The 13,446-nt window shown below is 46.8% G+C and overlaps 1 protein-coding gene across 1 annotated transcript in view; it reads left to right on the forward strand.

Annotated features, from left to right (window-relative positions):
* Nucleotides 1-127: 127 nt before the first annotated feature.
* The window catches only part of Chrm1 (cholinergic receptor, muscarinic 1), a 29,704-nt gene continuing 16,385 nt past the window's right edge, over nt 128-13,446 (forward strand). The window contains exons 1-2 of the mRNA XM_013029125.1: nt 128-137; nt 9,910-9,914. The gene's annotated coding sequence lies outside the window, so the exon portion shown is untranslated. The remainder of the gene's footprint in view (nt 138-9,909; nt 9,915-13,446) is intronic.

Genomic DNA, 13,446 nt, shown 5'->3' on the forward strand with positions numbered 1-13,446 from the left:
GGAGAGGAGAGGAGAGGAGAGGAGAAAGGAAGGGGCAAAGGAAGAAAGGTCAATACCAGATGTGACCCCTAGACCTTGGATCTCTAGAAACATGAGCCAAAATAAACCTCTTTCCTTTAGAATTCATCCAGTCTGTGGTATCATATTACTGACACCAGAAAATAGACTAAAATGCCTCCTACTACTATACCACCACTTACCTCCCTAGAACATTCCTGCTTATAATCTGTACTTTTATCTCTAAGGGGATCCCTCACCTGGAACCAGCATGGGGAGTGGGGCAATAGTACTGTAAATACTTGTCCTCATCTCCTGGGGTTCACCTTTCATCCTGCCAACAGCTCCATTGCTCTCCTCTGGTCCAAACTCCTGGCTCAGGTCCAAAACTCAAGTAGGTTGCAGCTGCAGCTGGAGAGAAGAAAGGGGCTGTCTCTTAACCCTTGAGAACCTAGAATTTCAAAATTTGCTTTGGAGAGGAAGCATGGAAGCTATGGGAGGGAACGTAGGGCCAGGGCTGCAGGTTGTTAAGACACAGGACCTAGCTACTGAGGAGGTTGAGGTCTGAGGATTATAGTTCAAAGTCCATGAAACACTTCATCTCCAATTAACCAGCAAAAAAAGTTGGGAGTGGAAGAGTAGCTTGAGCAGTAGAGTACCAACTTTGAGCAAAAAGACAAGTGAGAGCACAAGACTCTGAGTTCAAATCCCATTACCAGCACACACACATACCTGCATGCACACACACACACACACATACACACACACACACACAGCTGAGAGCCAAGAGACTCTTACATATGCAGCTGAGAGGCAAAGTCTGTTGACTATTCCCTAGTGGGGGTAGAACTTGGGATTGGGTACCAGAAAATATCCTGGAGTTAATGGTCCCGCACACCAACCCCCACCCCAAGATCCTAGGCAGTGCCCTCCCATCCTCTAGAAACCAGTAAGGAACAGAGAAAGAGAATTTGGGCTGTAGTCTGAGTTCTCTAGGGGTCTGATCCAAGAGGCAACAGGAAGCCAGGAACAAGGAAAAGCACCCTACAGAGAATAGAGTAAGAAGACCAGAAGTGAGCTATGTCCAGGAAAGGTTAAGGCTAGGGAAAAGAGCATAAATGGGGCAGGAATTCAGGCCTGGTAGAGGTGAAAGGAGGTGCCTAAAACTGTCCCATTATCAAAGCAGAAAGTTTTCTCTATAAACTAATCCAGAGTGACCTCAACGTGATCCTCAGCTATCAGGCCTCTGAGAGGCCCTAGGTAAAAGGGTGCTGAAGTAAAGTAAGTTTGGGAAACACTGAATGCTCTCTCTGCCTCTCAGGACTCTCAATGCATATTTGCCATTGAAAGGTTCTGGTAGATTCCTGCATAAAACAATACTAATTCGTTTCCTGTTTTATCACAGCTTTTCCTCCCATAATGAATACCTACTCAGATTCACAAAGGAGATTTCCCATAAATGCTGAATTCCCACTCTACTACTGAGATCCTGAGTCTCAGAGAAGGGCAGGGATCTGCCAAGACAGATCTGCCAGAATGCAATCCAACCAAGTATCCTGTCCAAAGAACATCAAAGCCAGGAGAGTCCTGGAACCATCTAGTCCATCTCCACCCAATCTATAGATAGGGAGACAGGCTCCTACTCTCCCACTAGGCTCTAGTTTAACTTAAACTAATGCCCTGACTGCAGGCAGGCAAGCCCACCTAGTCGTCCGGAGTGACAGAGCCCACCGCAACGAAGTTGTTTAACAAAAAGCAACTTTATTGAGAGAGTTCCTACACTGACCAGCCAAGGTTGCAGCACAGGCTCGGGAGCTGACACTGCAACCCCGAGCGGCCCAATACTTTGGTTTTTAAAGGCAAAAATCTATGAGGTCGAACCTGGTCATGTGCAGGTGACCAATGGGATTGTAAAACACACAAAGGATTGTACAGTCATACCAGACCACACGCAGGTGGCCAATGAGGTTACAGTTTGTCTGTAGTGGCTGTTTAAACCAGCCTAACACTTTGGTTTAAAATGGCATGCAAATTTAGTGGGGCAAAAGATGGGGTTTACTGCAAGCAGGTGGTGTTGCCAATTGAGCAAGATTTAACTGAACAATCAAGGGTGGAGTAGATTGTTAAGGGGAAGGGGACCAGATGCATTTTTTTCATTCTGGGAACTGAGCCTGTTGGAGCCAAGATGTGGCCCTGTGATTAAGGTTGTCTTTCTAGTTTGAACATGTTTAAAGGTTTTTAGTAACCACCCTTCAAAAACAGAGTCTAAAATCCCTAAAACAAAGGCAAAGCTCAAAATGGAATCATACCAGCTTGGGCCCCAGCTCAGGGTCCACTTCACTGACATGCTAAACAGGTTCCAAAACAGACTGTCCTCCAGGGCCAGGCCTACCCCCTTCCACTGGCCCAAATTGCTCTGAACTTGCCTCTATGTGTCTTTGCCTTTTTATTTCTCTATTCTTAGGAGATCTATGAGCTCTGGTGTGCCTGATTCCTTTCCTAAGATCATCCTCTCTCCCTGTCTAGCTTAAAAGTCCCATTGCTTCTGGACTCTGGCTTCTCCTACTCCCCTCCCAATATTGAATCCAGTATTGGTCATAGAATCTGAAATATGGATACTGGACCTAAGTAATATCGCCTTGTCCTCACCACCATCCTGGTACCTTAATGGGTGGTGAGAGCGGTTCACACACTTCCAAAAGCCTAGAGGTGTGAAATAGATCATTCTTTGAATTGCAGATGTACCATATTGTTTAGCCCCAGGAAAGTCCTGCTTAAGAAAATATACAGATGTGTCATGTTGTTTAGCCCAGGAAAGTTCTGCTCCTTGATTGTTCCCCTAGGTAGTTTGTCTTGCTTCTGTATAACACCCCAATCATGTGGTTTTTGCCTTTATAAGTTTTGTACTGGTTGCATTCAGGGCTGCAGGCCTTTGGAACAGGAGTCCACCTATAGTCACAACTTTCTAATAAAGACTCCCTATTTGGCCTCTAAAAATGTGGCTTTTCTGTATCTCTCTCTCTCACACACACACACACACACACACACACACACACACAAAATCCCATATGACATTTGGAGATCCCAGTGAGATCCTAGAGCCAAGGAGGGCACTTGGGTTTCTTGAAGCCTCACTAGTAAATGGCCACCACAACTCTGAGTTGCCAGAGGATGGGAGACTACATAGGGCACACACCATCTGAGGCTTTTCTCAGGGCCCATTGGCTCTTCCACCACTGATAACCGGGATCATGGATGCCTGATATGCCACTAAATCTTTTTAGAGTCAGTCTTTCTGGAGTCACTCAAGAATCTTCCAAAGATGAGTCTCTGGGGTTTTGTGGGTTTTTCTGTCCTGTTTTCTGATTGTCTGTTTTTCTGTATACTGGGGATCGATCCATTTGGAACTGTTGAGGTAAGGGAGCAGATGGGCTCAAGACGCCCCCCCACACACACAATCAGGCCTTCAAGGTTAAAGAATACAACAGAGAGTTTTGGGTTCTGCTGAGGAAGGAGATCCTGAATCAAGCCTACCCAGTACACTTTGGTTTCTGTGTTTGTCTTTATCTGTCTCATTCTGTTTTCTTAAGGATTGGTACCAGTTTGTAATATGGCTTCTTTGACGCCTAGTTAACCTTGGCAGTTTGGAATTGGTATTTAAAATGCTCTCATTTAAATATTACCAAAGACAGAGTAAGTTCACATAGTGGGTTAAGGGTATAGCTTCAGGTGACCCCCACCCTTCCACTAAGCTTATTCTTCCTCCTCCATCAAAAAAAGTGTTCAAAGGTCAATTCATATGCTAAGGTGCATTGTTAGCCAGGTTGCCTCTCTTTGCAGGCCCTGGAGACCAAGGCCCAGCTAATGTGCCCTGCTAACAAACTCTAAACATTTAGATCTTGGTTATCTGTAAGAGTAAAAGATTCTGTTTGTTAGTTGGCCAAAGTATTTAAGTTTCTCTAACACTGACCACATGATTCTATAGTGCTATGGGCAAAAGTATCTCTTGCTACTGAAATTCCAGAAAACTTATGGCAGATATACATTTTTGCACACTTTAAGACCTTTGTACACAACTCTGTGTGTGTGTGTGTGTGTATGTGTGTGTAAACATGTTCAAGATAATCTGGCATTTTAATGCATAAAACTGTTAGCATCATAATCAAGAGTTATCTGGCTTAACAAAAATATAAATCTCTTGAGGACTTAGGGTTTTTTATTTTATTTCAGTTCTCTCCAGTATTAAATTTTGGGACTAAGTATCATAAATTTAAATATAAAGGTTTTTTTAAATTACTGTCAAAGACATTGTCGGTTTTATCTATCTATATAAAACTGCTATAGTTTTCCATAGGCTGGCCAGGGTTGCCTATCTTCAAGGGATGAGGATGAGCTAGCAGAAAAGTTGCAGTTCATCCAGTCCTAGGTGCCAGCATTGAAGGTGTGGTCCATTTAGTCCAATGGGTGTCTATGCCTATTCCAAAAGTACTTCTGTTTCTCTTTTTCTTTTCCTTACAAATACTGAAAACCGGGCTGGGAAGTTGGCTCAGTGGTAGAGCGCTTGCCTTGCATGTCTGAGGCCCTGGGTTCGATTCCTCAGCACCACATAAGCAAAAAGAAAAAAAAGCCAGAAGTGGCGCTGTGGCTCAAGTGGTAGGGCACTAGCCTTGAGCTGAAGAGCTGAGGGACAGTGCTCAGGCCTAGAGTTCAGGCCTCACAACTGGACCAAAAAAACAAATACTGAAAACCTGATGGTAATGTAGATAATGAGATTGTTCTTTTTAAAAAAAAAAAAAAAAAGGAAAAGCTTTAAAGAAGAGGTTTTACAAGGGAAAAGTTAATCTTCCTGTGAAATGTAGTTTGCTCTCAATATAAGTTAGCACATACAGTACCATGGCATAAAAATGGGACTTTAAATTTCAATTAGACACATTTTATAAATAGCAAAAAAAGATGATCTGAGATTCCTTAAGTTTGTTAAGTATGGACTCTTAGTTCAGTGCTAGTCTGGATGTAATTCTCCTATTCTCCCTGCTTTAAAACCAAATGGGGAATACCAGCTTACAACAAATGTGTCTAAGGGGTATTATCTCACATTAAGAAAAATTATGGGGCTGGGAAGGTGGCTCACTGGTACAGCATTGCCTTGCATGCTTGAGGCCCTGGGTTCGATTCCTCAGCACCACATAAGCAGGAAAAAAAAGCTGGAAGTGGCGTTGTGGCTCAAGTGGTAGAGTGCTAGCCCTGAGCTGAAGTGCTGAGGGACAGCACCCAGGCCCAGAGTTTAGGCCCCACGACCAGACCCCCCCAAAAAAAAGAAAGAAAGAAAAGAAAAACTATGTCATTTGAATTCAAAAGTTTTCTAAGAGCTAATTCAAATTGTATTTTTAAAAACTCAGTAAGGAGATAAGAAAATACAAAGAAAGAGAGAAAATAGTAAAGAAATCCTTAGAAAAGGGAATTGAGAAATCTGTGCAGTTGTAAAAAGTTAAATGTTGTATATAATTCTACTCGTAGCTTTAATGTGTTCCTTGCCTAATGGTTTTTCTTTTTGGTACAAATATGTGGGAAATATTGATTTGTTGTTTTTATATTGTTTCTGTGGTTTGTTACCCTCCCTAATTTCTCATATGCCTTCCTTTCCAGTTTGGAGTAAAAAAAAAAAATTGCTCTTAATGACATCTGATCCTGGAAACCCCTTGGTAAGATAGACTAAGCCTTCAAATCTCTGGCTAGGTAGGGCCAGAGTCCCTACTCAGCTTGTAGCAGTTACATAAGACGGATCTTCGCCCATCAGCTCCTCTTAAGATCAAGGGACTGAAGTCATTGGGCTTTGGGGGAAGAGGGGAATGAGAAAAGGTAGATAAAAAGAGGAATGGGAAAACAGTGGTAATAAGAAAAGAACCCCTTGAGTGTGGAGACTGCACTCATGAGAAATGGTTACAGGCCCAAGCCTTCTATGTCTGCCAAGGAAATCCTAGCCTTATTGGAGGAAATCTGGCTACCAAAAGTTGTTGCCCTGGTACATTGTTTTGGGCATCAAAGGGGAATTCTGGCCAGATGCCAGTGGCTCACACCTCTAACCCTAACTACTCAGGAGGCTGAGATCCGGGGATTTTAGTTCAAAGCCAGCCTGGGCAGTAAAGTCCATGAGACTCTTATCTCCAATTACCTACCAGAAAGCCAGAAGTGGTGGTGCTGTGGCTCAAGTGGTAGAGCACTCACCTTGAGCTGAAGGCCCAGAGTTCAATCCCTACAACTGACCAAAAAAAAAAAAAAAAAAAGAATTCTGTAGTGATAGTAAAAGAAAATCCTACAGCCACTGCCACTATCTGCCTTAAAAACCAGGGGGGCCCTAAAATACTTTATTGACTGTTCTTGACCCTGCCATCCACACCAGTATATTCAGAAGAAGCAACCAGGAGAGCATTGGAGATAGATTTCACTGAAGTCAGGCCCCAGCCTTTGGTTAAGTTAATAATGCTTCTATACTTAAGTCTCTGTAGAACTTACAGGCAACTCAGCAGGAGGTGTATAAATAGGTTCTAGATATGCTGCTACTGCTCAGATCCAGCCCATCCTTTCCAATCTGGAGATTCTGTTTGGGTTAAGAAGTTAATCAAGGGGCTGGGAAGGTGGCTCAGTGGTAGAGCGCTTGCCTTGCATGCCTCAGCACCACATAAGAAAAAAGAAAAAAGCTGGAAGTGGCGCTGTGGCTCAAGTTGTAGAGCGCTAGCCTTGAGCTGAAGAGCTGAGGGACAGCGCCCAGGCCCAGAGTTCAGGCCCCACGACCGGACCCAAAAAAAAAAAAGAAGTTAATCAAGGCCAGGTGCCAGTGGCTCATGCCTATAATCCCAGCTACTCAGGAGGCTGAGATCTGAGGATCACGGTTCAAAACCAGCCCAGGCAGGAAAATCCTTAAGACTCTTATCTCCAATAAACCACTCAGAAAACTGGAAGGGTTGCAGTGGATCAAGTGGTAGAGTGATGGGCTTGAGCTGAAGAGCTGAGGGACAGTGTTCAGGCCCAAAGTTCAAGCCCGATGACCAACAAACAAACAAAACAACAAACAAACAAAAAACAGTGGGGAATGATATATGGACACTGGATCTAAGTAACATTATCTTGTCCTCACCACCATCCTGGCACCTTGATAGATGGTGGGGACTTTTTACTCACTTCCAAAAAGCCTACAGGTATGAAATAGGTCATTCTTTGAATTGCAGCTGTTGTTTAACCCAGGAAAGTCCTGCTCTTTAATTGCTCCCCTAGACAGATTGCCTTGCTTTTTGTTGTTGTTGTTTTCTGATAGTTCTGGGGCTCAAACTCAGGGCCTGGGCGTTGTCCCTGAGCTCCTCTTGCTCTAAGCTAGCACTCTACCACTTGAGCCACAGTACCATTTCCAACTTTTTCTGTTATATGGTACTGAGGATTCTAACCCAGGGCTTCATGCATGCTAGGCAAGCATTCTACCACTAAGCCACATCCCCATTCCCTACCTTGCTTATGTACAACACTTTGTTTCCCAGCCCCAATCTTGTGGCTTTGGCCTTTATCAGCTTTGTGCTGGCTGCATTCAGGGTTGCAGATCTTTGGGACAGGAGTCCCCCTGTAGTCACCAGCTTTCTAATAAAGACTTCAACTTCTCAAGATGTGGCTTCTCTATCTTACAAACAAATTTCCATATAACAGCTCCATACTGTTCCCTCAGATTAAGGATGATCAGAGAAAGTTAAACTTTTTTCTTTTTTTTTTTATCAGTCATGGGGCTTGAACTCTGGGCTTGGGTGCTGTCTCTCAGCTCTTCAGCTCAAGGCTAGCACTCTACCTTGAGCCACAGTGCCACTTCTGGTTTTCTAGTGGTTTATTGGAGATAGTCTCATGGACTTTCCTGTCCGGGCTGGCTTTGAACTCAAATCTCAGCCTCCTGAGTAGCTGGGATTACAGTCATGAGCCACCGGTGCCCGGCTCAAACACTCTTTAGGATTTAAAACTAGTGACATTCTGTAAGCCTGTATCCCAGAACCAGTGTCAAGGAGCAAAGGGTCCCCAGAAAGAGGACTGGAGATGGGGAGTTGTAGAATCACCCCACTAGCTGTTGTGGCAAGAAAGCAAAATCATACCAAGATCACGCTCAAGACAGAAGTTGTTCACAAGCCTAGGGGAAAGACACAGAGACAAACTCACCCCAGAAAGTAAGTTTGGGATGCAACCAGGCCTATCTCTCACCTTCTAAATCCAGATAGATCCAGCAGCTCCCTACCTCTCTCCCCGCCCCTGCTGCCATTTCCTATTGAGAGGCCATCCGCAGGAAAGGGTCTCTTTCCTTTCTTGTAGGTGGGCCCAGAACACAGACAAACCCAGCCCCAGACCTGTGTTGAAAGGATAGAGAGCGAGAAGGTGGGTTCCCCACCTCTGAGGTCTACATGCTCCCCTGCCTTGCTGGCTGAGCACAGCCCTTCTTAGGAGCCTCTTGAAAACCCGAAGCAGCTTCAGGAAGCCTCAGCTCCAGCTGCCAGGCCCCTCTCCTCCCCTGACTCCAGCCTGGGAGCAGCAGCCCTAACTTAATTGTGCAGGGTTAATCATGGTATGTATGGGCAGCCAGAGTAAACAGGAGAGCTGAGGTCCTCTTGGCCTCATCAATCCCTGGCCTAGTCAGCCCTCTGTCAGCACTGGGACCATCAAGTGGCGCCAAGGGAGGAAGGGATTTGCAGGGGGTGGGGGGGAGGCATGGGGCAAGGATTTCTTAAGCTTTAGCAAAATGGCTTTATTACCCCAGTTAGGGTTATCGAGGAAGAGGAAGAGGGTCAAGTGATGCGAATACATTGACAAAGGCAACGGTTGTGAGTCATCTAGACTTGTGGTATGATCTTTGTATAAGTGCCTGAACCTCTCAGGGCCTCAATTTCCTCATTTACAACACAAAAATAGTAATTCTACCTATTCCATGGGGTTTTTAGCCAAAGAAAGAAATTAAATGAGTTAAGACATGTAAAACACCTAGGCAGTGCATTGTGGGTGCCTTGCAAATTTTTGTGAATTACAGGGATGGCAGAGTAAAGGGCCGTTTCTCAGAATATCCTTCTCTATTACAGGTGGCCCAGAGAGCTTTCAGCTAGTTAGTATCCAGGCTGGAAAAGCACAACTCAAAACAAGCGAGTAGGTGGAAGCTGGGTGCTGGTGGCTCACACTGGTAATCCTAGCTACTCAGGAGGCTGAGATCTGAGGATCACAGTTCAAAGCCAGCCTGGGCAAGAAAGTTCATGAGACTCTTATCTCCAATTAACCATCAGAAAATTGGAAGTGGTGCTGTGGTTCAAAGTAGTAGAGTGGTAGCCATGAGCAAAAATGCTCAAGGACAGTGCACAAGTCCCAAGTTCAAGCCCTGTAACTGACAGCGAGAGAGACAGAGAAAGAGAGAGAGAGAGAAAATGGAAGCCAGGGCACCACCCCCCAGCCCTTGAAAGGATGGACTACATTGGGGTGGGAAAGAGAGATGGAGTTAACCTCCCTAGGCCTCTGTTTTTTATCTGGGAAACAGATAAAAATTATCCCTGCATCTTGGAGCTGTTGAAAACATTGAGAGAGTACAGCTGAGAGCTTTAGGAATGCAGTAGCCAGTCCTAAGCCCAATAAAGAGTAGCTAACTACTAGTACCTTCTGAGAACCACCCTGATCACATCTACCAAGGAAAAGCCTGCATTGTAAGGCCTTGAAGGAGTATGTGTCACACCTCTCTCCCTGAAGGGAGTGGGCACTTGACACCGGCAAACCCCAACCCCTATGGGCAGGAAGCTGAGGAGGCCATTAGCAGGCAATGTGAGAGGCCCAGAGGGTCTCCCCAACCTCTAGAGCAGCTGCAGGCCTTAGACAAGAGGAAGACAATGATCACAGGCAGGATGAAGGAGCCAGTGCTGGTGGCTCACACCGATAATCCTTGTTACTCAGGAAGCTGTGATCTGAAGATCACAGTTTGAAGCCAGCTGTTAAGTCTGTGAGACTCTTTTTTTCTTTTTTGGTTGGTCCTGGGGCTTGAATTCTGGACCTGTGCACTGCCCCTGAGCTCTTTAGCTCAAGGCTAGTACTCTACCACTTGAGCCACAGCACCACTTCTGGTTTTCTGGTGGTTAATTGGACATAAAGAGTCCCATGGACTTTCCTGCTCATGCTGGCTTTGAACCAAGATACTCAGATCTCAGTCTCCTGAACAGTTTGGAATTACAGGCATGAGCACCAGTGTCTGGTTCTGTGAAATTCTTATCTCCAATTAACCAGAAGTGTGGCTCAATCTCTAGAGCACTGGTCTTGAGCCCAAAAAGCTCAGGGACAATGCCCAAGCCCTGAGTTCAAACCCCAGGACCAGCACAAATAAATAAATACACAAATAAGTCAACAAAGGCAAGGTGAGTGCAAACAGCTCTGATTCCCACCCAGCAAAGTACTTGCTTCACTTGTGCCAGAGTGAGGGTCTGGCAGACATCTAGGTAGGGGAAAGTGAATTAAGGATACTGAGTCTAACCGGCTCCATCTTGGTCACATGGTAGTGGACTTAGACTCCATTTTGAAGGCCTTTACCAAAAGTATCCATTATGAAGGCCTTTATCGATCTAAGGCCTTTACAGTAGATGATAGGGAATTGGGTTGTTATAACTGGAACCATCTTGTCTTCATGGTAGAGGAAGGTGAAGTCCCACCTCCCTCAGATGATGGGCGTGCCTGAATTCCTACAGGCAGGGGTGAGGGTTTGGACAATAAGTTACTGGACCTGCCAACCTTAGGTCATGAACTCTTAAGCTCCCAGTAACTCTGCCTCCTACCAGGACCTTATTTAGCAACCAGATCAGGTACCAGGACGCCATGTCTCATGTCTCCTGGCTCTCTTCCTGTCACCATTGTACCCCACACATCTCGCCATTGGAGGTGATCTGGTTTCTCAGTATTAGTTTTCTGCTCTTTCTTTCCTCTCCTACTCTCAGTTTTCTAGCTGTGTTGTGTATTCAAGGGGCTGCAGGTCTTGGAGGCAGGAGTCCACCTGCAGGCACCAGCTTTCTAATAAAGACTCCCAATTCCACCTCTCAAAATGTGACTTCCCTGTTTCTCCTGACTGAATTCTCAAACAACAAAAGTAGCTTGAGGAGCATGCTCCGTCCCCTAACTCCTGCTCTGTCTTGCCTGGTGGACCTCCACACGCCAATCTCCACTTTGGTGGGATCCAAGAACAAAACATCCACAGAATCGGCAGGAGGGGAGTGTGAGGAAAGGAAGCAAACGTGGCGGGAGGCAGGGCAGATGGCCCAGGAACCAACCCCATAAGCCACACAGGGTGTCCTGGATGCCAGGACTCGTTGTGCACTGGGTCAAAGAGGAAGCTCTGGGGCACAGACTGAGGCTCAAATGAAAATCCCTACTCCTGAAGTGCCAAGGCCACTTATCCAGCAATCCCACGTGACTGGACCCGAGCCAGAGCCATGACCACCCTGTGTGGAAACCCAATGTCCACTGGGCAAGCAAAATGACCTGAACTCTAAAGTCCTGTCCTCAGAGGACAGGACCCCCCCCCAACACACACACTCACACATACACACAACTGGATCCTGGATCCCAAGTACTTCATCAGCTCACCAGGGACTTAAATGACCAGGATGCTCAGGGATCTCTGCTGCCTCGTGGTCATCCCCCAGTCCCAAATCCCCCTGTGCAAGACCTCCAGGCCCCCATGAAGAGGTAAAGAGCACAAGTAAAAATGAATTGTATCTACCTAGCCCCCAGCCCCCAGCAAGGAGACTGGAAAGCCTCAATTTCCTGTCTCAAGAGGAGGGCTTTAGCCAGGTGCTGGTGGCTCATGCTTGTGATCCTAGCTACTCAGAAGGCTGACATCTGAGGATCGAGGTTCAAAGCCAGCCTGGGCAGTAAAGTCCATGAGACTCTTTATCTCTAATAAACCACTAGAAAACCGGAAGTGGTGCTGTGGCTCAAGTGGTAGAGCACTTGCCTTGAGCTGAAGAGCTGAGGGACAGCACCCAAACCCAGAGTTCAAGCCCCACGACCAACAACAATAAAAAAGCCTCCTGCATAGCTGGGATTATAGGTATGAGCAACCAGCACCCCAGAGTGGGCTCCTCAAGTCTTGCTAGAGCAAGCAGGACTGATCTCCCCCTCTGGCTCTATGTCCTAGGACAGCGGAAGCAGAACTGTGAAATGCCCATGTTCGCTGGTTTGAGTTCCTAATTTGGGTTCAAGCCAAGGCACGGGTTACAAGGGCTGAGAGAGCCCACATGAGTGGCTCATTTCCTCCTCCCAGCTCTGATGCCCTCAGCCCCTACCTGCCTTTGAAAATTACTATCAGATAGATCCCTCCCTTTTCTTGGGACTGCAGGAACAGGATGGTTCAGGCACATGAATCTCCATGATGTCCATAACAATAGTGGCACTTGTTCACAGAAAGATCACCACATAGTTCAGTTCGTAGGAAAGAGTTTATGGGGAGGGGGGAGGGGAGAGCATACTGCCTGCCTGCGGGAGATGGAAGGAGTAGGGGGTATAAGGGATGCAGAGGCCAAGGGCAAGGGTGGAACTAATGATGGAGATTGTCTATATAGGAAGAAGGGAGGGGAAATAGGTGTGGCCAAAGTTAAGGGTGGGGGAAGGAGGTGTGGCTTTAGCAAAGACCTCAGGGCCTCGGGGACCGCCCACTGCCCCCAGGTACTCCAGTACCTGGGTTACACAGGTGCTGGGCACGTACTTCTTGTGCAGGGAGGGAGAACAAGGGAAGGGGCCATTGTGCCCCCCATCTTACCCCCCACCTAACTAAAGTTTGAACTCAGGGCCTTCAACTTGCTAGGCAGGCACTGTACTGCTGAGCCAGGCTTTCAGCCATGCATGGCTCGTGTGTGTGTGTGTGTGTGTGTGTGTGTGTCCATAGTGGCACTTGAACTCAGGGCCTGGGTTCTGTCCCTCAGTTTCTCCCCTCCTCCCATCCCCCAGCACACAACTAGTGCTCTACCACTTGAGCCACAGCACCACTTCCAGCTTTTTGGTGGTTAACAGAAGATGAGAGTCTCACAGACTTTTCTGCCTGGGCTGGCTTCCAACGGTGATCCTCAGGTCTCAGCCTCCTGAGCAGCTAGGACGACAGGGGGGAGCCACCCAGTGACCACGGTTTCTACCTGGCTCTTTTCCAAAGGGTGCTGCTCTACACCACCCCCACCGCGGCCACTGGGAGGCTGAGCACTCCCTGGCCTAGAGCGGGTTCAACTGAGCAAAAGTAAATCTCAATTTGCACCCAGAGCAGCAGCAATGACCTCTCCCCTGCACCCCGAGAGGGACAAGCTTAAATCAAGCCGCCCCAACGTGGCGAACCCCAAGTCCCCTCAGTGGCCTGGAGGACAGAATTAAACATAGCAGCCTGAGAGAGCCCAGCCCCAGAGGGAGACCCAGAGCTGGGGGGGG

This window comes from Dipodomys ordii, unplaced genomic scaffold (assembly GCF_000151885.1).
Source record: "Dipodomys ordii isolate 6190 unplaced genomic scaffold, Dord_2.0 Scaffold117, whole genome shotgun sequence".
NCBI lineage: Eukaryota > Metazoa > Chordata > Mammalia > Rodentia > Heteromyidae > Dipodomys > Dipodomys ordii.